Source organism: Lissotriton helveticus, chromosome 8, assembly GCF_964261635.1.
Source record: "Lissotriton helveticus chromosome 8, aLisHel1.1, whole genome shotgun sequence".
NCBI lineage: Eukaryota > Metazoa > Chordata > Amphibia > Caudata > Salamandridae > Lissotriton > Lissotriton helveticus.
In genome coordinates, this window is record NC_136069.1 from 304,068,742 (window position 1) to 304,092,978 (window position 24,237).

Below are 24,237 nucleotides of genomic sequence, written 5' to 3' on the forward strand. Positions count from 1 at the left end.
GTTTTAAAGGAAAGGGTGTTATAAGTTATAAGGTGATATAAGGAATGCTTGAATTAAGCTCAGCCACCCACAGTCCATCCTTTTTTGCCCGCTACTCCACTCCAGCTCATCCTAATAAATTCTGCAGACGAGCAACAAAAAAAAAAAAACTGCTCAATACCACCCAAAAAAGAAATTCAAAGAGGCCCGGCTCATTTGTGCATCAGTGCCTAAATCTAAGTACAAACAATGTCTAGTACAGGCATGTAATGATCGCCACTGAGAAGCTTTACAAATCTCAGATATTGGCACATTTCTTAAAAGAGCCATTGTAGCTGCTTTTCCCATAGTTGAATGTTCCTTAGGCTTAGTAGGGAGGGGCTGGTTTGCCAACTGGTAACAAAATGTGATGTAAGAAATTATCCATTTAGAAATGGACTAGTTTGATATGGAAAGACCAGTTCTTAATGGGCAATAATTTATGAAGATATGGTCAGATTGCCTTATCTATTTTGGGTTGTCTGGACATAATTCCAGAACTTTTTAAAATTCAAATGACTGATGAGCCCTCTCTGCTGGATTGGAAAGGTTAGGATAGTAGGTTTGGCAAGGAAATGGCTTGATTCTCATAAAACTCCGACACTATCTTTAGAAGAAATGTGGGGTGGGTTCTCCTCACATCTCTGCTTCTATGAAAAATTGTGCAAGGCTCATGTGAACACAGTGCTGCGATTGCAGTGACTTTGCCCACCGAAGTATTAGCTACCAGAAATAAAGTCTTCCATGACATGCTGCAAAGTAACCTTGATATAGGTTCAAAGGGTGGACCCATCAATTTTGAAAGCACAATATTAAATTCCCATGGTGTAGAAGGGGCTCAAATGGGAGAAAAAAAACTTTCTCGGTGATCTCTAAAAAGTCTTTCACTACTGGTATTAAAAAAAAATAGGAGGCTTGTGAAGGAGATTTATAATATGCATCAGTCGCTGAAAGATGTAACTTTTTTAGTAGCAAAGGAAAGGCCAGACCTTGGGAAATGTGGAATTATTACCTTCTTTGGGCATTCCTCATGGACCCCGATTAGGAATATTTTTCTCTCTCGTCAATCTGCACAGTTAGTGACATTACTGGTTTCCTGCTAAAACACTTTTTAAAAGAAGAAGCTAAGCAAAGGGACTTCATTTCTCATCATACATCTGCACAGGAAAACACCACAGCATTTCCCATCGTCCATAGGCACAGAAAGTGACATCATTGTATTTCCCACTATCCAGCCCCACATGCAGGGACATCACTGGTTTCCTGTCAAAACTGTCTTCAAAAAAGCAGGCGATGTGAGCAGACGTGCTCTGGTGGGGCTCCCGCTGTCACCTTCCTTCAAGTGCGATTTAAGCGGAGCTAGGGGGCCCTGAATTTCCCCCCGGGACTCACCGAGGGGGTCGGAGCAGCAGGAGCCGGCGGGCGAGTCAAAATCCCTCTCGGGAGGCAGCTGGCATACGAAGATCGGCGCCGCCGGGTGGCGGACCTGGTGCAGTGACCCGCCATCTTGGAAACCATTGGCGAAGCAGGACCCGCGCTTGGTGGTCGGACGGCGAGCCCTGGTGCGGGAGTGACTAGTGTGGGCCCCGGGGCGCCTGGCGAGGATCTGGCTGTCGGGTGCCTACGGATGCATCCTGGACCCCCTGAAGAGTCGTTGGTGAGCGGGCACTGCGGAGCCCGGTCGCGGGCCTGATAGGGGGGACCCGCCATTTTCTGAGCCCGGGCCCCGGAGGAGCGAGACCGGCGGCGGTGGGCCGGACACCTGGGCCCCCTTGTAGTGAGTGCGGCGATCCTCTCTGTGCTGCGGTGTGGCGGAGAGTTGCTTGTGGCGAGGCCGGCGGAGGAGTCGTTGCGATGCCCTGGACCCGGACCTCTGGCAGCGGCGGCCTGAGACTCTGTCACAGACGCGACCCGCCATTTTGAGGGATACTGGCGAGGTACACGCGTGTCTATGGGCACCCTGTGGGCAGTGATCCCTGCGGTGGTGGCTGGGCAGTCGGCCCCCCACCACTGGGTCATCTTGAGGCCTGAAACACGGCGGGCCCTGGAGGGGCTGACGGTGCGGCCTACCGGAGCCTTCTTTGGGCGGAGAGAGACTGGCCTGCCCCTGGGACATAGAAGGCCACCTACGAGTCGCAGTGCAGAGACTCGGTGGCGCAATCTGCGACGCTGCCCTTGCCAGGACGGGGCCTGACTGGGCCTGAGTTGTGGGGCGGCAGGCATTTGCTGTGGGCGAGGCCCGGATCTCCGGTGAGTCACTGAAGTTGGGCGCGGACCTGAGACGGCGTCAGACACCAAAGTGAGCGGCACTGGTCCAGCGAGCAGGGCGGCAGTGGAAGGCGCAGCCCGCCATTTTCTTTTTGACTGTGGGGATTGACTTGAGAGGCCAGGCGCTGTGAGCAACAGACCTTAGGTTGGGGCAGATGTAGACTGCCTGCCACCCTCTATGTGGACCCCCTGCGTCGTTCTGGGTGGCTAGCTGGACAGTGTGGTGCTTGGCGCAGCATAGGGGCTTGCTGTGGGGGCCTGGAGGGCTCGCTTGGACGAGTTCGCCACTCCCACCATTTAAAACTTGCACGCCACCCGTGGAGCTTGGCGCGATGGCCTGGGGAAATAGCGGCAAGGTCTGCAGTTTGTAAGTAGGACGACACTGTCGTCTGGGTGCCTTTGCAGGGGACATTGCTGGTGAATCCTTTGGCGGTGTAGTGGCCGGTCAAACCTCTCATTTGGCCCTGCATGCCCCTAGACTGGCCGGGGGCAGGGGGGGGGGTGTTCTTGATCGCCTGGATAGGCCTTTACTTAAGATGGATTGAGGCGGGGGGCCCCTGGTGCCCTGGTGTGTCCCTTGCCTTCCTTGCCCTGGGTGGGGGAGGTCGTCCGGGCGCGCTGTGCTGTACCCCGGCCCCTGCCCCCACAGTGTTGATAGACCGTGCTCTTGAAAGCGAGACTGGTGATCCCAGCACGTAGACTTGCGCCCCGCGTGTGGAGGGAAGGACCTGTTTGGATACTGTACAGTAGAGGAGCTCAGGAGTGAGTGCAGGCCCTTGCTTGGTTCTTTGACTAGCCCCCTGTGCCCTGGCCCACCCTCCGGGATATTGTAGGGATCATTCGTGCCTCTTGGCTGGGAGTGGGTGAAACTGGCAATGACGCGCTCCAACAAAGGAAACAAAGCCGACCCGACCGCAGCCCCCAGGGACAATACTGCCGTAGCAATGTGGGGAAAGGCGGGGACGACGGCAGCCGGTGAAGGCTCATCCCAGACCGCTGGAGACTCCCCGCCGGTCACTCAGGCATTTATGTCCACTTTTATATCAGAACTGAAAATGGAGATAGGATCTCTGCGGACTGAGGTGCACACGTGTGTGAAGGAACTGCGGAAGGAGGTCACAGACCTTGGGGACCGTGTAGATGGGCTGGAAAGGACAATGGACACGCGCACGGAAGACCAGGAACATCTATGGCAGCGTCTGGCGGCCCTTGAGGAACAGAATATCGAGCGCCAAGTAAAGCAGGAGTACTTGGAGAACAGAAGCCGTCACAATAACCTCCGCATCCGGGGTTTCCTCTTGGAGAAGAAGGGGAGGACATCATGGGAAATGTGGCACAGCTTCTACATGAGATCTGGGGGGATGAGAACGCTTCTCCTCCGGCTTTGGATCGGGCACATCGTGTGTCCGGCCCCGCGGGTCGGCCGGGACTCATACCGGACATTCTAACGAGCGTCCATTTCTTCACCAAAAAGGAGGCAATCTGGAAAATTGCGCGAGACAAACCAGACCTGCGATACAAGGGGCATAAGATTCCGATTTTTCAAGATTTGGCGTCCAACACCCTGAAGAGGAGGCGAGCATTCTGGCCGGTGACCGAAAAACTGCGCAGTATGGGCATCGCCTACCAATGGGGTCATCCGTTTGCGCTCATATTTCAGTAGGAATCCAAGCGTAGAATAATACGGTCATATACAGAAGCGGCGCAACTCATCCGCCTACCGACAACACCGCCGGCGAGCCAGCTGAAATATAATCCCATCACCCACAGCCAGGTGGAACTTCATTGCATTACCTTGCAAGATAGCAGGCCTTTTTAATTTATGCATCCAGGATCTGGAACAACATCTCTCCCTCCATCAGGGCCACCTAAATGATGCTTCAGTTTAGGAAAGGGTTGAAGACTCATTTCTTTAACCCCTTCCATGCTGGTGACGAACCCCAGCCGTCACGCTCCGCGGCGCTCGTGTGCTGATGACGGCTGGGGTTCGTCACGGCCCCGCCCTGTTCGTTTGTTTACCGCACAGCGGCGGAAACGGGCCAGCATGGAAGGGGTTAAAGGACAGTACATCACAATGCATTAGCCATCCACACTGAGCTTACACTACTCTGACTCATTGACTTTATGCTTGTCTTTTACCATGTACAGCACTCTGTTGCCTTTTGTCTGGGTTTGTGCTACAGAAATAGCATAAACATACATACGTTGTGCCAAAGTTTGAACTTTTTTGTTGTTTGCATCTGTAAATAGGTATTCTTGTGGATAGTCCCATTCTTTGAAGATGCTTCTCATGTCTACATTGAGGATTGAGTTGTGATTTTCTTGCATTAGTCGTCTGAGGGTATCAGCTTGTTTGTTTATATTGTCAATTTGATTATATTGTCCATTTGATTCAGAAGGGCACTTGTCCTGAATGATGGGAAGAATAATTTCAGAGCTAGATGGATAACTCTCAACTCAAATAGATTGTAAGTAGAACTTCTCCCGCTCTGATCATGTTCCCTGTAAAAGGAGATAGGCCATTTGAGCAACCCATCCTATTAGTGAAGCGGCTGTCAAAAAGATTTGTTGCAGATTGTCCTCTTGAAAGGTATTTTCTTCCCAAGTTGGTTTCTTGACATCATGAAGGCAATAATTGGAGCGCTTCTGGGGATAACTAACTTGTTCTCCAAGCTACCTGATTTCTGGTTCCATTGGTCCTATATGCATTGCTGTAATGGCCTCAAAACGAAACCTGCATCCGGTATTAAAATATACATGACACGATCGACCTAGTAATGAAAAAATCTGTTGAGCAGTTGGAAGAAGTGTATTCTTCACACAGCTACATTTCTTTCAGATACATTTGAGTCTCTTCTCTGAAGAAGCGTTTGCAACAATGGTGCCTAATGTTGCCCTCGTATAGTGAATCCTTTGGTTCAATGACCCAAGACAGGGAGAGGTGCGTAGCAGCGGCACGCGTCGTCCTACAAGTATTTACGGAGGACTTCATTCGCTGGGATACAACCAGTTCCTGACAACAAAGCACCGCCTTTGTTGCATCGTGTCCAATAGAAAGAGTGAATCAGGTATACGCCTCCTTGCAGACTACGCAGACTTCATCAAAAGCCGAGCCGAATCCACTAGCGCCAGCCCCTCCCTTTTCTCCCACTTGCCTCACACTGGGTCCAGTGTGAGTATCTTTTCTCTTCTTTTTTCACCCAACCGGTGTTTGCACATCACATGGCTGGGCTTACCAAGTGTTTCTGTTTCAGATGCCCCTATACCACTAGGTCCTAAATACACCCTATATTCTTCCAAGTGTCGAAACGCCGTCGACTTTAGGAAGAACAAATCATTTTCTCAGCACTGACTACTGTTTACAGTGTTGTTCATTATTGTCCAAAAAATTAATGATCGTTTGTTGAAAATAATGGAAACCACATTATAACTGTCACAAATGTTACTCTTTATTTCTTTGTTTGGTTCCTACCTTACACTGGGGACACTGAGCACCAAATCCTTTGTTTTGTGTATTTGAATTTGACTTCAATATTTGCTATAAACCGAAGAACTTGCAACTACAGTGTACTGAACTGCCTCTTTGTCTGAACTCTGTATAACCCTTTACTTTGCCATTGTGCATTCAGATTACCCAATTCTATCCGATTATTGCTTCCACGAGAGCCGCTGTTTCTTGATATAAGTACCTACCCTGGTTCTCTGTGAGTAGGGTTTCCCTTGTGTTTCGTGAAAATCACAGTGGCAGTTTTTTATGCTTTACTTGTGAAGCTTCCCTGCTGCCAATGACCTGCATTCCAATAATGTTTCTTTTTTCAAATATTTAGAGATATTTCTGAAAGAAAAAATAAATGAAATTTGGCCATTTCTAGCATTCATAAGGCTGCCAAATACTTGTTTTGTATAAACACTTTCTCTACAATAAGTATTTGTATCTATTGCGATCGCTCTCGAATTATCGAAACGGAGACACAAATGTAGTTACTAATTTTTGCTTTATTTGCCTTCTACCATACAGCGTTTCAAGTGGGCTTGCTCCCCGGACATGCACACGTTGGGTCATTCTTTTTATGTTTTTGCCCTTCGTGGACATAGAAGCAAGGCAATCATTTGCTGATGTTACATCGGCGATCATCATACCGGTTACATTTTCTTCCACAATATATCCATTGGTAATTCATATTCTATAGATACAATACTTTGACTGCTATTGTTCATTGAATTTTACACATTAGTTCATTATTTATACGCACCCTATACACATTGCTCTAACACATACCATGATGTTACTCATTGCAGGCAAGTGCCATAAAGGTGTACAGCCTTCAATTCTTCTATAAAGTGGGGATGTTATTACTCATAATAATTTATTGTCATGATGGATACACACCATTTTTTCTTGATCATTTACCTCCCCTCTATGCGCAACTGAACATTCATGATTCATACTCCCACTACATTTTTAACTAACTCATGATTCATGATTGCTATGGAGATGTACATTCATATCCTGCATTTCATTTTGGCCAATTTGCATGGTGTCTACTGGAGAGTGCCTTAGTGATCTTCCCATCATTCCTGATGTATCACTGATCCTATCACTACATGGCTCTTCTCCTATTGTAGTCACACATCTCCACTCTTTATGTCTAGGAGTTAAACCCTTGTAGGTTATTAGACATGCAAACTTAGCTAGTCATAGGAATCAATTAATCTAATGCTGTTAACTTCTCTTCCTACATGAGTCACTTTCTGTTATCTACATGTTATATTTATTTTGCACATGCTTTCATGGGGTCATATTACTGACTTTATAGGTTGTTTGAACTAAAATTATGTATCTATCTCACTTGTGAAAAGAAGGAAAATAGAAAGTAAGAGAAGTAGTAAAGAAGGACACGATATGAGGCTCACGTCATAATATGCTTTACTCATACCTATTCTTCCTATCATCTTCCTCTCTTTAGAGACTTGAATGTAACTCCTCTAGTAGTTGAAACTGTTAGGTATTTTACAATCTAAATTGATGATGTACCTCATTTTCAGTTCTCTCAACAATTTAGTGCGGTCACTCCCTCTTTTACTGGCAGGTACTGCGCCAATCATGAAATACTTGATTTGGTTGGAGTCTTTCTGATAAAACATTTCACAGTGCCGCGCCACCAGATATGTATGTTCATTGTTTGTGATCGCCCTCATGTGCTGTAATATTCTTTTATAGACCAGCAGTGTAGTGCTTCCTACAGACCTTAAATTTCATGTGCAAGTCAAAATATTCCCTTGATTTTCACTGCTCTCGTGTTAAAAGGGGTCAGATATGTTGTGGTGTTTTGTCCTATACTGCAGGCCCTGCAGTGTGAGAATTTTCTGAAGCCTGGCTGATGTAGTAACCATCTTTGCTCACGTTTCATCTCCATGCTACTGCATCCTTCATGGATAGTGCTCTCCTGTATGTAATTAAAGGATATTTTGGCACTAATTTCCCTATTACTGGATCTGATTTAACCATGTGACATTTTTTCTCAAATGTGCTCTTGGTTCTTTTTATTGGCTATTAAAAGGTGTTAAAAATCTCATTGCTGCCTGCGCTCCTTTTGTTTTCATTGTGTTCAATTTGGAAAACAAAATTGCTTCCCCCTCTTTTTAGGTCGAGCTGGGCGCTGCGTCCAGCGAAGCCTCTATTGTTATCCACCTGCTGGGAATGTGGGACAAGAGATGGGAACGCGCAGGGCCGTCGGCGATTTCAGTATGTGTGCGCGCACGTACACCCACCCGCCCTGCACATCTCCTGTCCCACTTCCAGAGCAAGTCAGCTTCCTGCAATCAATCACACACAGACACGTACACACAGACACACACGGGCACACACACACACACGCGTGCACACACACACACACACGCGCACCCCCCCCCGCCGCAACTTTCACACACTTTTTTTTAATTTCCCCCAAAGCTCCCCGCTTCTGTTCCCTCTCTGCTCTACCTTTCTCGGGCATGGTCCCCCCCCGTACCCTGTCAGGGGTAATCCTCACCCCCCCGGATCCCCCGCCTTCTCACCGGTCCCAGCTCTTTCTCCGTCCGTCGCCTCTTCTATGACATCAGCAAGCGGAGAAACGGCCAAGAGCGCTCTGCGCCAGCGCGGAAGTGCGTGCGCCTGCCTTACGTCACAGCGGCTGTACCGTACGGCAGACAGTCGTGGGCCGCAGCCATTGACCCGTACGGACAACTGCCCTTTTCTATTCTGTACCCCCCACCTTCCTTTAAAGGGTCACCTTCCAGACCATGCTTGTTACATAAACAGCCTGGTTTGTAAAATGTGGACTGTGGCGTAAAGGTCATGTTCCCTGCTGCTGCAGTTTCAGCGTCAAGGCACAGTGTGTAAGAAGGGTTGTGAATGAGGGCCGCGTACGGGGTATTGCTATCAATCATACAGCAGGTGCAGACGCACTATGCGCTGGCGGTGTGAAGAGCCCATTGCACCCCACGAAGCCTAATTTTGCCTCAATGTAGTTGGCCGACGGCCCCTTGGCTGCTACTCTGGGTGTGCATCACGAAGCACACACACTCGCAGCCAGGGGTTGCTGTGAGAGGGAACAGGATATGACATCACGGCCAGAGCAGCCGGCTTTGAAATTAGGGTGCCAAGTTAAAGTCTCAGCGTCGGTTCCACATCCCGTGATTCTGAGCAAATCACTTAATCTTTCCCTATCTAAAACAAAAAGTGAGCGTGATCTTGTGGCATGTAGCTGTTGGTGTTCATGTAAAGAAGCGCTCCTTGATTCGAGTAATTTTTAACTACACACAGAGTAGTCTGTTGTCTCCTCATTCGACTCCCCTCCTAACCCCCCACACGCTGCTGCAAACGGTTCCCACAAGCCCACTCAGTAAGGGTGTGCCCTGTGTGTTTTTGGAAAACATTTTCCTTTTTTGTCTCGCTTTATATTTCTGATTTTAATTTGTATACTGTAAGCAGCCCACCGGGACGTGAGAGGCGGGCTGTGAGGGTGGAGCCAGTCAGCCCCTTCACAAAGAACTAAAACCAGACCGAGCTCTGCTGCCAAGCGAAACCGCTCCGCCTCCACGGCCTCGCTTACCCCGGGCTACTAGTGATGTACGCTCTCCAGAAATGCAGCTAGTGCAGAAATCAGTGTGCAGATAGAAACTCACGAATTCAGATGCTCACGGGGCAAGTGCTCTATAGAAACCAGGTAAATGTAGGCAGTTTTTGTTTTCCCCATAGTTTATTAGTAGGAAAAGCTTTGGCCATTAGGTGTGACTTGGATTTGAAGTCACGATTAAAATATTAAAAAAGCGCCTGCTGTAACGAAAAGTATTATGTTTTTTTTTTTTTTTTTTTTAGAAAGAATCCATGTATGAGATAAGGAATTGATTGTTGGAAAACTCTGAACTTTTGATATGTAAAACAGTCCCTCAATCCCTGGAAATGAAGCACTAGAGGAGCGGGATAGGTAACAGCCCCTGTACGCCTCTCGTCGATCAAGCCAGGACCAAAATGCCTAGGTAAAGGCAATAGCTTTGTGTGTATGAATGAATTGTATGAATTTTGAAACTTTAAGCAGTTTGTATTATGCTTAGTGTAGAATGGGGGTGGGGGCAATGCCGGTCCAGGAGGGTTTAATCCATGCCAGTCTTTAGGGATATCAACATAAGACGGATTTAAATGCAAATAAGTTCAGTTGGACGACATTGCCTTATCATTGGTTAGCCTAAAATCTGGCAGGTATCTCGTTTTTACACTGCACTCAATGCAACATACATTCCAGATACCACTCAGTGTCACATAATTACATGCCACATAATTACACTGCACTCAATGCAACACACACTCCAAATACCACTCAGTGCCAGATAATTATATGCTACATATTTACACTGCGCTCAACGCAACATAGGCTCCAAATACCACTCAGTGCCACATAATTACACGCCACATAATTACACTGCGCTCAACGCAACATACGCTCCAAATACCACTTAGTGCCACATAATTACATGCCACATAATTACACTGCACTCAATGCAACACACTCCAAATACCACTCAGTGCCACATAGTTACACGCCACATAATTACACTGCACTCAATGCAACATACACTCCAAAAACCACTCAGTGCCACATAATTACACACCACTTAATTACACACTACTAAATGCAACACACACTCCACACAATTGCACTCAGTGCCACTTAATTATATACTACATAATTACAATGCACTCAATGCAACATACACTCCAAACAATACCACTCAGTGCCACATAGTTACACGCCACATAATTACACTATCTATCTATCGCATTACCACAGCATCATTCATGGGCACCACAACATCATTATGCGCTACCACAGCATCACTGAACACCACAGCATCACTCGTCGCAACCACATAACTCAGCGCCACCACAGCATCAATATGTGCAACCATTCAACAACTGGTTCAAATATGTTCTCTCAATGTTTCAAGCTTTATTACAAATGTCACAAAAAGATGTTAATATTTCACTTCTGTTCTTGGATTTTCATCACAATAAAATACACTGAACATAATCTTCACAAAAGTTAATTACAAAAGTTTAAGCTATTGCCATTATAAATTACAATAACTTATTTAAGTATTAATTATTTAAAAAAAATTAAAAGCAATTGTTATTTGTAATATCAATACATCTAAGTCACGTAAATGCACCACATTGCATTACAAATGCTATAGGTGTCACATTTGCGAAACTTAAAAGTATTGGCATTGTAAATGACAAAGCTATTAATTTCGCGATTTTCAAAACCAACACATAAATAAAAAAGTTGTCATTTACAATACCAATAGCTCAAACTTTCCTAATGCGAGACCGGTTGCATTGCAAATGCTTGTTTTTGTTTGTCGCCTTTCGTAATGCCTTTACTACTGTGGCACTGTAACCAAACATGCTTTCCATTTCATCCTAGCTTTTTTTCAGGTCATGATCTGTGCTGCAAATTCTTCTAGCACGCATAATTTCACTATATGGAATACCCATCTATGTGTGATTGGGATGAAAACTAGAGACATGAAGGGTTGTGTTCCTTGCTGTGTTTTTGCCAATGTAACCTTGTTTCCAGTTTCCCCTCATGCACATACACCTCTATATCAAGGAATGTCACCATGGTTGTGCTTAGGTCATACATGACATGTAAATTCAGATCATTGATGCTCAAATTTCGTACAAACTGCTCCAGTCGAGTCTACAGACCCCTTCCACACTGTGGAAAAGTAAATTTTGCCATGTTCTGTGTCCCTACGTGTCGTCCATCATATGTTATGTGTGCATGATTAAATATGCATATGCATTCCCCATGTCTGATTAATGACGCAATTACAGTTGTGTCCACCTCTAGTATGTCAGTTTCCAGTCCTCGTGAATAATACGAATATCAGGCCTATGTAAAGCTACGTTGCCACGTTTCTCAGTGTGCACGTTATTCCATTATAAAGTCCCCGTTTCTAGGCCTCAAATGGGCCCGGACACTAGATTCAGCTCCTGTCTCCTGAAGCCTCGCTGAGGAGCGATACAGCCCCCACCTGTATCCTCGACCCTTCACTTACTTCCTGCCTCTCAGTGCCCGGTCCAGCCTGGCTCAGCCTCTGAGTCTGCCAAAAGTATGTTATAGTTCCAGTTATCAGTTCAGTCCTCCTTCTCTGCATTCCTAAGCTACTGAACTGCATCAATAGTTTCCGTCATTGTCTAGCCTTCACGTCTCCACGTTAGAGAAATACTGCATTTAATGGTCATTTAATATTCTTCATCACGCACTACATGTAGAATAATGCATGGTCCAGTCTTAGAATCGAGTTAGCCTTTCCCCTCCTAACTTCTAGTTTATATCAACATGTTCTCTAAACATCAGATACTAGATACTGTTTAGGTACATGTCGCCCTGACTCTCCAGACTTCAGTCTCTGCTCCTAGCACAGAGTTCATAGCCCCCAGCTTCTCCTAGTAATACGTCATTGCCAGTTTGCGCGCACCACTAGGTTAGAGGTCCCGGCTCCTCAGGTAGCCCCCTCCATGGTTTCCGCCCCATTCATGACATATCCTGTTACGTTTGCATCACATGTCTATGTATACGCCCAGTTACACCTACTTTTACCCTTATCTTTCGCGACTGCTACGCGTCACGCCTTCTGCTCCACCCACTGCTACGCCTACTGCAATGTAATGCTATGTGTTTGCGTTATGTATATATGCTCATGTATTGTTATTAAAAGCGAGCGCGCTCATCCCAGATCCAGCCCCAGCAGCTGCTGGGCCCTGTCACCCTGTCATCCTATTCCTATGCAGGTTGTCCTGTTCCTGTCCTTATGCTGTATTAAACCTGCAAAACTCCTACTACCTCGAATCTTGACTCTTATTTATTGAGCTATCTGTTATGATATATGTCTAGTCAAAAATAGGGTATTATTTATTTATTTACCACATAATGGCGCCCGAACAGGGACTTGCCCTTTCCCCACGCGTCGGCGAAGCCACGCCGACCCCCTGACCCTCTGTAGTCGTGACGGAACTCTTCTGCGCAGTGGCAGATATTTCTGCTCAAGTATCCCTCAGGCCCACGGAGGAGACGGAGGAGGCGGTCCAGCATCCAGACGAGACGGTGGAGGAACGCGGCGAGTCCCGACCAGAGCCCAAGCCAAGAGTCCAAGGTCCGAGGTTTCCGGAGGTCCACCCGTAACTGAAGTCCGAAGTCCGAAGTTCGTCGTCCGTCGTCGTAGCAGTCCAGTCCAGTCCGAGGCTTTCCGTTCTTGCTGCCCGGTGAGTACCGTTACTGGGGTAGTATCTAGACAGGGTCAATTTAAGTGACTCTGGTCTGTGGGTTGGTGGTACACAGTCCCACAAACGAAGTGTCCACTTCGGTGGATGCGGGTCCTGACGTGTCTCTTTATGAGACCGGTAAGTTTCGTACTGTTTCAGCAGTGCATCTAGTTTCTGTTCTAGTCAGTTTCTGTTCTCGAGAAAATTTATGTGTTCTGTTCTCAGTATTTCCAGGTAGTATTCTGTTCGAACTGATTATTTTAAATGTTTTTCATGTATTTTAATGTCGTGGTATGAATGGGGAATAAGTATCGTGTTCATTGTGTATTGTATTGTGTCTAGATTACAGTTCAGTCATGCCCATATTTTCCAAGTTACGTCAGTTAAAAACTAGAAAGGGTCTGCTGGAAGCAGCAGTTCCCGTCCCGCCCAGGGACAGTCCAGGTCACTTTATGTATCAGAAACATGGCATAAGTGCCATATTGTATCTAGACTTATGGGTAGAGTATACCAAACAGTTAGAAGAAAAGTATAGATGGCCCGTATCGGGTACATGGGATGCCGAATGCATCATGCGAGTAGAAGAAGCATTATGGAAAAAGAAAGCCAGACAGTCACAGAAAGATGCCATCGAGTTATGGCGTAAAGAAGCTCATAAAAGAACTGAAAAAGAAATCAGAAAGTCAGAATTAAGTAGAGAATCCTTAGAACGAGCTCAAGAAAAAGAATTAATCGAGATAGGTGAACAAGTCAAAACTGAACAGAGAGACAGACAGAGGAATGCCCTTATTAAGGGTATGTATCCTCTTCTTGCCGAAGGCTTGCCAAAAGCGACCCCGGAGGCATCCAGTAATTTCCCGCCACCACTAGTTCCGACCAAGCTACGTCACAAACAGACCGCAGCTGATATTTTTATTTCGTCCTATTTGGACGACACAGTCCCTGAATATGCAGATCCTGTTCGCGCTCCGCCAGTCCCTGTAAATCAGGCACATCCTGCTCCTCCAGACACCGGGGCACCCCATGCAGTACCTGCTACGGTACCCCCGGTCCAGCCAGCATTTCAATTTCCCGCTCCGCCACAAAGAATATCAGTCGACGATTCTAGTCTAGGGGCCGCAGGAGGAGGTCCTCCTCAAACCCCGCCGCCACGCAAGCGTTTATCAGCACTCAAATTACATGCTCAAGCATCACAGCGTACTCCCAAGAGTAATAAGTCTGTTGCAGAAATCAGGCAAGCCCTTGGCGAATGTGCCTATAATAAAGATACACGAACAACGTAAAGCAGCACAAGTAAGCGAGAAAGAAAGTAACTCTGATCCTGAAGAGGAAGACGACGAGAATACCGCCAGAATAGCGTATGTAGGAAAATCTAGATTTCCAGATCGCCATTTACGCCTAGAACACAAGTCAATTTTCCATCATTCAGCACCAGAACAAGGTTCCCTAGAACAAGTGTTTCAAGCTACCGATCACATTCTGAAATCACGAATCGGTTACAGTGAGTTAAGTACCATGCATGAACAGGAACTAGCCCGATCAGCAGTCCGATGGATTACTGATTCTACCACTTTTCCAGACGAAATAGTGGCACAGATGTTTCTGAAATTGCCCCCAGCCGAGCAGCGACTGGTGGGTATGTATATGATCCAGCACCTCATTACTCTGTATGAGGGTCAGCATTCCGATCCAGGTCCGTTACACGATATCCTGAACGAGTTACTCCAGTATAGATGGAGAGGTCTAGGTACCGATTTAATTAGTGTCATTCTAGAACAGCGCCACAAATATAGAACATTTCTGAACCCGCATTTTGTTCATGTCTCACCCCCAGAAAGTAAACCATTTTACATGGAAAGACAGAACCCGTTACGAGAAGTGCATCCAGTTAAGACAGAGGACGGTGAAATGCAACGAGTGTTTGTTTACACCCCGATTACAAAGATGGAACTCCTCGAAATGAAGAAATTAATTCCCTGTCATGACAAAGATCCAGCAGGGTTCCATAGAGAATTAAAAGACATGCTCCGTATGGGAGAATACACATACCCAGATATAATTAAAATGTTAAAGGTCCTGTTGCCCGCAGGGGTGTATGAAAAGCTAAAGGAAAAAGAATGGGAGGTAGGAGAGAAAAAGATCGATTGGGCAGTTCTAGAAGCTGAAGACAAGGCACGAGTACCAGGTACTGGTCTAGGAGAGAAATGTAAAGAATTACCAGAATTATTGATTCAAGTTTTACCCAGATTATTAACAACGAGAAAAGAAGACTGGGATGCAATCTCAGCCTGTAAACAGAAACAAGAGGAAGATATTAGTGATTTTTATTCTAGGTTTGAAAAATGCTTTAGCATCAATAGTGGCCTCAAGACAAGTAGTGAGTCATACCCTCACCTTTTTGTTACTAAATTAGTCAAGAATTCAAGTCCACAAATTAAAAATCGAGTTCTGAAAGTCGAAAGTACCTGGCAAGCTAATACCCCGTCCCAGATGCTCCAGATGCTCCAGTACCACCAGAATAGAATCAGGGAAGAGCAAGAACACGAGAGAAAACGTATGAAAGACACGAAAATGAAAGTACTAGTTGCACAATCCGTTCCTCAAGACAGTCAGAAGAGGGGTCCGAATCAAGCCAGTCATCCTGCAGCTCCCGTTAAAGGGAATTGCAATTATTGTAAACAGCCAGGTCATTTTATAAATGAGTGTGCAGTTCTGAAACACAACATAGCTACTGGTAAAACAAAAGAAAGACCACGTCCGCCTAGACAAGAGCAAGTTTCACAGATTCCTCAGCCACAGAATGCACAACAGATAGTTACAGTACCGCAGCCTATCGCTGCAACACAGCATGTTACATCGCAGATGTACCAGTATGCACAGTCTGAGTATCCAGAGTACCAGCAGTATTCATGAAACAGCCTAGAGAGGGAGGTAGGCTTGCCTCTCATCGAGATACCTGTAGATCAAGAAGGTCCCTATGTTCACAGTCAAGTATTAGGGAAAGACAGAAAGTTTTTGATTGATACAGGGGCAAGTAGGACCACAATTAGTCATGCCGAAGTTCCAGGGGCTCCGCTCTCAGGCTCAAGAAATGTTTCCCTTGGATTTTCAGGAAAACCTATCGTAAATGAGATTTCAAAGCCAGTTACTCTAGAAGTAGGTCCATTGTCCCGTACTACTGATCTGTTACTTACTAAGTCATGTCCAGAAAACCTATTAGGCATTAAGACACTGAAAGAGTTAGGTGCAGTTATATGCTGTTCCCCAGAGGGAATACGATTGTTCCTACGTGACTTCAAGGGTCACTATGTATTACGAGATTTTGATTCGAGACTGTCTAATGTCCCACAGCACTTATGGGCGCAAGGTCCAACTGATGTAGGTTATATGCAAATCACACCCTATCGTGTGACTCTCAAACCAGGTGTAGTGTTACCACGAATCAGACAGTACAGATTGCCACCCGAGGCTGTAGCAGCCTTATCCATAATTATTGACGAGCTCATCGCTCAAGGAGTGGTTGTAGAAACTGACTCCAACGTATGCAATTCTCCGATCATTCCAGTTATGAAACGTACTGATCCAAATGCACCCCCAGTATATCGATTAGTGATCGACCTACGAGAGCTTAATAAATGTATTATTCCGCAGTACCCAGTTGTCCCAGACATCTCTTCCCTATTAACCGCCATTGATTCCGAAGCCACGTTCTTCACTGTCATAGACCTCAAGAACGCATTTTTTAGTGTTCCAATTCATCCAGACAGCCAGTTTCTTTTCGGATTCTGTTTAAATGGAAGGAGCTATATGTTCACACGAGCTCCTCAAGGTTTCACAGAAAGTCCTAGTATTTACAGTCAAGCACTCAAGAGACAACTAGACAACATTCACATGCCAACTGACACTGCCCTGCTCCAGTATGTCGATGATCTACTGATCACAGCCCGTTCCGAACGTGCTTGCGAGCGGGCATCCCTTACAGTCTTGTATTTCCTAGCCGAGATGGGGCACAAGGTGTCCCCTTCGAAGCTTCAATTCTGTGTCCAGCAAGTGGTCTACTTAGGACACTTACTGTCCAAGAGGGGTAGGCAGTTGACACCAGACCGTATCCAGTTAATAGCGAGTCTTCCTCAGCCCAAGACCCAGAAGGAGGTACGTGCTTTTATCGGCCTTACTTCTAACTGTAGACAATGGATTCCTCAGTATGCATTTCTAGCCAAGCCACTGATACAGTTAACGACACAGGAGGCAGCCGTATCGACTGTCCTCCCTTGGACATCTGAACATACACTTAGTTTCAACGAGTTAAAGAAAGCTTTATGTCAAGCTCCAGTTCTAGCAACACCGAACTACAGTAAGCCTTTTACACTTTTCGTTACTGAACGTGAAGGTACAGCATTATCTGTTCTCACACAAGATCAAGCAGGACAATACAAGCCCTGTGCTTATTTTTCTAGCACATTAGATCCAGTCGCCCAGGCTCTGCCTGCGTGCCTCAAGTCAGTTGCAGCCACAGCACTAGCTATCAGACAAAGTGATTCCATAGTCTTAGGACATACCTTGACAGTACAAGTTCCACACTCTGTGGAAGTTCTTTTAAACCGAACACAGACTCAGCACTTGACAATTGCACGTTTAACAGGTTATGAATTGACACTGTTCCAGCCACACATAGAAATCAGACGCTGCAACATTTTAAATCCTGCTACATTGTTACCATCAGTTAATTCAAAATTCTGCCACACATGATTGTGTGGAAGTAGTTAACATTACGACAAAGCCAAGACAAGATCTGACAGATATTCCGTTACCAGACCCCGACCTGACACTTTATGTAGATGGTTCATGTATGAGAACTAGTACAGGAGAACTAGTCGCCGCGTATGCAGTGACTACTGACACTGAAGTTATTGAAACACACCGTATTGATACTCTGTCCGCTCAAGCAGCAGAGCTAGTTGCTCTGACACAAGCCTGTATACACGCCAAGAACTTGAAAGTTAATGTTTACACAGATTCACGTTACGCATTTGGAGTTGTACACGACTTCGGAGTGCTCTGGCAGGAGAGAGGTTTCATGACTTCTCATGGAACCAAGATTCAGCATGGTCTCCTTATTCAAGCTCTGTTAGATGCAATACATTTACCGACATCCATTGCCATCATGAAGTGCAAGGCACATACGAAAGTTACTGACATTATTTCCCAGGGTAACGATCTAGCAGATCGCACAGCCAAGCTTACAGCCCAGACTCCAGACATTCCAGTTAACATGACACATACTCCAGATCCGATTACATGTATGACAGTTAAGGACCCTACACAAGATGTCATAGATATCCAGTTACATGCTACTCCCGATGAAATCAAGAAATGGTCCGAACAAGGAGGGGTCCAGACAGATCAAGGATGGGTAACGAAGGGTAGAGCCACATGGTTTCTCCCCGACTCTATGGTTCAAGTCATTATTAATACCGCACATAGTCCAGCACATTTAGGAGAAAAAGCTATGTTAGACAGTATCCAGAACATTTGGTTCAACAAGCATTTACGAGCTGCAGCCAAGCAGAAAGTCCGTACCTGTATGATATGTTGTCAGTTCAATCCAGGTAAAAGTGTCCCGGTGGAACAAGGTGGATTCCAGCCCCCTGACCACCCTTTTGAAGTCCTCCAGATGGATTATATTCAGATGGAGCGATGTCGAGGTTTCAAGTATGTCCTTGTAGTTGTATGCGCTTTGTCCAGGTGGACAGAAGCATATCCAGTCCCAGATTACACAGCCGCGACCACTGCCAAGCAGTTGGTTCGTGAATTCTTCCCCCGTTATGGACTCCCTAGAGTCGTATATTCTGACAACGGCCAGCCATTCTCATCTGTACTCATGAAGCACGTTTCCCTTTTGCTAGGGTACCAGTGGAAGTTCCATTGTGTACGCCATCCTGAAGCAGCCGGTCTCGTTGAGAGACATAATCAGACCCTGAAAATCCGTATCGCCAAAGTATGCAAAGAAAAAGGTGTGGACTGGCTAGTAGCTCTGCCAGTTGCTCTATTTTACATGCGCATGGTCGCACATTCCAGATCAGGTCTGTCCCCGTATGAGGTCGTTTTCGGCCGCCCCCCAAATATGTGGGGTACTCCTAGACCCCGAAGTATTACCGATGTTTCAAGTAATATGCTGACAGATTACCTAGCTTCCTTGATGTCTGCCCTCAACTCATGTCGTTCACAGGTTGCTGCCACATTTCCAGACAATACCGAGGTGGCACCGCATGAAATCGTTCCAGGATCCATGGTGATGGTCCGCAACTTTGACAGATCAAGTCCGCTGGAGCCCCGATGGAAAGAGCCCCGACAGGTCCTCCTCACCACCCGTACAGCCGTGAAGTTGGAAGGACGCAAGGGCTGGGTGCACCTTTCTCATGTTAAACTTTTTAATGGACTGAAACCCGTCTTTAAGAACATTTCCCAGGATTTGAAGGATTGCCCGAATATTGTTCTCAAGGACTGTCCCGCAAATGACATTGTTACAACCCCTCCCCTGTTAGAGAAAACTCCACAGCAGGAGTATAAACAGAAATTACGGTCTAGTAAATTAAGTCAGCCAGTTTGATTGTCTAAGTCCTCCCCTAGGTGAAACGGTTAGACTGTTTCTGACATGTATAAAATAGACCCCCATAGTGAGAGAGTTAGTCAAAACTCAATCCGATGTATCGTTTTTCTATGTTTCATATTGTTTTCCAGCCTTATGATTTCCTGCACCAGTTATGCATTTTACCTATGTTTCCCAGTTTCACATGTAAATAAGTCTGCTAATGCTACAGCAGAGCACACGTTTAGTGACCTGCCCCCTCATGAACTGTCCTACCGCCTCGCTATGCGTAATAACTCATTTATCCGCATGTTACATTACTCACACCAGTCCAGCAATGCCACTAATTGTTGGGTGTGTGGTCGACTCCCCCCTTTCCAGACACCGAAGGGAGTTCTGCCACTTTTTCCTTATCCATTTTCACATAATGGTTCGTGTGGAGCATGGTCCACGTTAACGTCATCCTCAACAGATATGTCTTTTCTTAACAGTACATGTTTCCCAGACAAGCAAGGTCTCCCTCACCGAACAGGTTTAGATCTAGAAAATGAAGTGTATAATTTAGGTAATTATTCTTCGAATTTTATGGTCCTGAATGTTCAGTCTGTTACTACTCCAGACTTACCTGCTATTTCAGTACTACCAGTCAAAGGCGAATTATGTGTCCGAAATAATGGTTCCATACATGTAGGACATAGTGAATGTACTACTATTGTCAAGTATAGTGACAGTGGGAAATCTATTTTCAAAGCTTCACGTCATTCTTATTTTATTTGTGGTCAAACCGCATATGTTCGTCTGCCCCTCGATTGGGAGGGAACCTGTTACATTGCCTTCCTACTGCCACCAGTTTTCCTAGCCCCACCTGATTATCATAGAAACACACATCTAGTACACATTAGACATAGAAGGGAGTCCCCAATTGTCGATTATACTGAAACTACTCTAGAACAATATACCGATTTCAATAAAGGTTTCTTCTTCTTTATAGGCCCTGTCCAGAATAGTAAGTTAATCCGTAGATTAACAAGAACCCTTGAAGCTGTAGTAAATGAGACGGCCTCTGCTCTAGGTAACCTAACCGAAGAGCAATCTGCTATGAGATTTGTCGTTTTGCAGAATCGTCTCGTCCTTGACGTCATACTGGCCGATAGGGGCGGGGCCTGTAGAGTCATCGGATCTAGTTGCTGCATTTTCATTCCAAATAACGCGCCGTCTGTTTATTCAGCTATAACCAGACTCCATAAAATTGCCCATCTGATACACCAAGATCCAGGCACCTGGACATGGTCCGGTTGGTTCTGGAATATAATTTCCGCATGGGGATGGAAAATATTGTCCTTTCTAGGTATTGCAGTAGCGATCATATTCAGCTGCTGCCTCTGTATACAATGTGGCCCTGCGATTTGCGGCATTTGTGCTACCTCTTGTATTCCTAGTCCCAAGCCCCGTTCTAAATCCCGTTCCAGGATAATTCGAGACGAGCAAATGATACTGTATGAAATGATAGATGGTATCATGAATATTGATGTTTCCTGATGGAAACGTAGTGACAAGGAGGGAATGTGGAAAAGTAAATTTTGCCATGTTCTGTGTCCCTACGTGTCGTCCATCATATGTTATGTGTGCATGATTAAATATGCATATGCATTCCCCATGTCTGATTAATGACGCAATTACAGTTGTGTCCACCTCTAGTATGTCAGTTTCCAGTCCTCGGGAATAATACGAATATCAGGCCTATGTAAAGCTACGTTGCCACGTTTCTCAGTGTGCACGTTATTCCATTATAAAGTCCCCGTTTCTAGGCCTCAAATGGGCCCGGACACTAGATTCAGCTCCTGTCTCCTGAAGCCTCGCTGAGGAGCGATACAGCCCCCACCTGTATCCTCGACCCTTCACTTACTTCCTGCCTCTCAGTGCCCGGTCCAGCCTGGCTCAGCCTCTGAGTCTGCCAAAAGTATGTTATAGTTCCAGTTATCAGTTCAGTCCTCCTTCTCTGCATTCCTAAGCTACTGAACTGCATCAATAGTTTCCGTCATTGTCTAGCCTTCACATCTCCACGTTAGAGAAATACTGCATTTAATGGTCATTTAATATTCTTCATCACGCACTACATGTAGAATAATGCATGGTCCAGTCTTAGAATCGAGTTAGCCTTTCCCCTCCTAACTTCTAGTTTATATCAACATGTTCTCTAAACATCAGATACTAGATACTGTTTAGGTACATGTCGCCCTGACTCTCCAGACTTCAGTCTCTGCTCCTAGCACAGAGTTCATAGCCCCCAGCTTCTCCTAGTAATACGTCATTGCCAGTTTGCGCGCACCACTAGGTTAGAGGTCCCGGCTCCTCAGGTAGCCCCCTCCATGGTTTCCGCCCCATTCATGACATATCCTGTTACGTTTGCATCACATGTCTATGTATACGCCCAGTTACACCTACTTTTACCCTTATCTTTCGCGACTGCTACGCGTCACGCCTTCTGCTCCACCCACTGCTACGCCTACTGCAATGTAATGCTATGTGTTTGCGTTATGTATATATGCTCATGTATTGTTATTAAAAGCGAGCGCGCTCATCCCAGATCCAGCCCCAGCAGCTGCTGGGCCCTGTCACCCTGTCATCCTATTCCTATGCAGGTTGTCCTGTTCCTGTCCTTATGCTGTATTAAACCTGCAAAACTCCTACTACCTCGAATCTTGACTCTTATTCATTGAGCTATCTGTTATGATATATGTCTAGTCAAAAATAGGGTATTATTTATTTATTTACCACAACACCACAAAAAGATAATCTATAAATCTGGTCCAGATTATGAGGTGTTCTGCCCATGTTTCTTCATGGTCCCTGCAGAGCACCTGTTACTCCCACCAGCCCACCGTCAAGCATGCATAACTGGTGGCGAAACAGCTGCCCATTGCAGTTCCACATATCTGTTGGTACAGCTCTCCCCCAAACAAGAAGTAGCCTTCCGGACACCTCTTAGCCATGGTTAATCTCATCTGAATAGGATTGTGAAGGTGACCGGTCTGCTTTGAAGAAAATGATGCTTTAGCTCTCAAACCATCTGTGTGTGATACACTTGTGTACAACGCTGTGACGTTCACAGCAATTAACACAACATCTTTTTCAATAGGAATATCATATGACATTTGGAATTAAAACAGTATTTCGCAAGAATAAATATTTATCATATAAGAGACCATCATTCATCCAACTCTCTTTCTCCTGCTAGTATTGTGACTGGGCTTTGACCTGTAAGGTCTGGTCACATTTCATGTAATAATCACTCTGGCTCAGTTGGTTGAGAGCTTCTTGAATATACATGTCCATTGGCAACAGCACAATATTGCCTTCTTTATCAGAGTTTCTTAGCCCAATGTGCTTACTTTTTCTCAGTTTTGCTACTAGATTCTTATACTTCCACATGGAATGTGGTTTCTTCCCATTCTTTGAGTTGACTTCCATGTCTAATTTCTTTATTTCTTCCACTGGGTGTCAGTCTCTTGTGGTAGTAGGCATGGTCCTTGAGCATGGTTGGAAGGGGTAGATGTAGCCCCCCATACCTCCATATAATGCTCCTGTATAATGTCAAGGTCTGTCAACTGGATATTGGGATGTTCATTTTTCACTTTCCAGTTGTCTCAAGGTTCTCAAAAGAGATAAGGGCACAGTACTTGCATTGTCTTCCATAGTCCCTGAGCAAATCTGTTACCAAGTTGGGTCTGTTACTTGGTTTGTTGTTGAGTGTGTACACTTTTAAAAGCTTTAATTTACTCACAAATGTAAAGGCATTGATCATTGCCTGTGCATAATCTAATGGACACTCTGGACCATAAGACAGTCCCAATATATATATTTGCAAAATGCTCTAACATCCCGCACATTGGCAGGACAAATCATTGCCCAGGACTTTGATGAATATCCCCTGAAAGAGAGCTATTATTACAAGTAGCTAGCCTTCGTCTCTCCTTCATGGGATGATCACTGATAGGTAGAGAAGAGCAAGGCAATACTGGAAAATGAGAGGTGTGAAATACATTCTGAACTAAGACAATAATACCCTATAATGGTATGAATAGTAAACTAAAGCTTGCAAATCTCAGAATTTGGAATAATTCCCTAAAAGACTGTAGTAGCTGCCCTACTGCTTGTGGAGTGAGTCTTCGCTCTACCAGAAGGAATTTTTTGTTAACATTTTCAAATAGGATAAAGTAGGAAATGCTTTATCTACAAATAGACTGATGTGGTCAAACCAGTACGACCAAGCTCAAGTGACAAAAAGTGGTTCGTTTTTTCCAGCATTTTTGATTTTCCCAAGTAGAGAAACAAAACAATCCAACATTTATAAAGATCTCCGTTGGAGAAAGTGCTTTTTAGGAAAAAGTAGGTTAAAACTGTCTCTAATTTAGTAAGAAATCTTTCCATGATCATTCCTATGAACACTGCTCGTGGTTCATGGATACACAGTGCCTGAAGATCATTAGTCTTGCATATTGAAGTAATAGCTACCAAAAAAGCTGCCTACCAGTATAGATGTAGTACAAAC

General features: G+C 45.4%; 1 long non-coding RNA gene across 4 annotated transcripts in view; it reads right to left on the reverse strand.

Moving 5' to 3' along the window:
* LOC144772629 (uncharacterized) overlaps positions 1 to 24,237 on the reverse strand; it is a 143,844-nt gene that overhangs the window by 16,199 nt on the left and 103,408 nt on the right. For all 4 annotated transcript variants that reach the window (XR_013599814.1, XR_013599816.1, XR_013599815.1 and 1 more), the window contains one exon: positions 5,980 to 6,121. This is a non-coding gene — a long non-coding RNA (uncharacterized LOC144772629). The remainder of the gene's footprint in view (positions 1 to 5,979; positions 6,122 to 24,237) is intronic.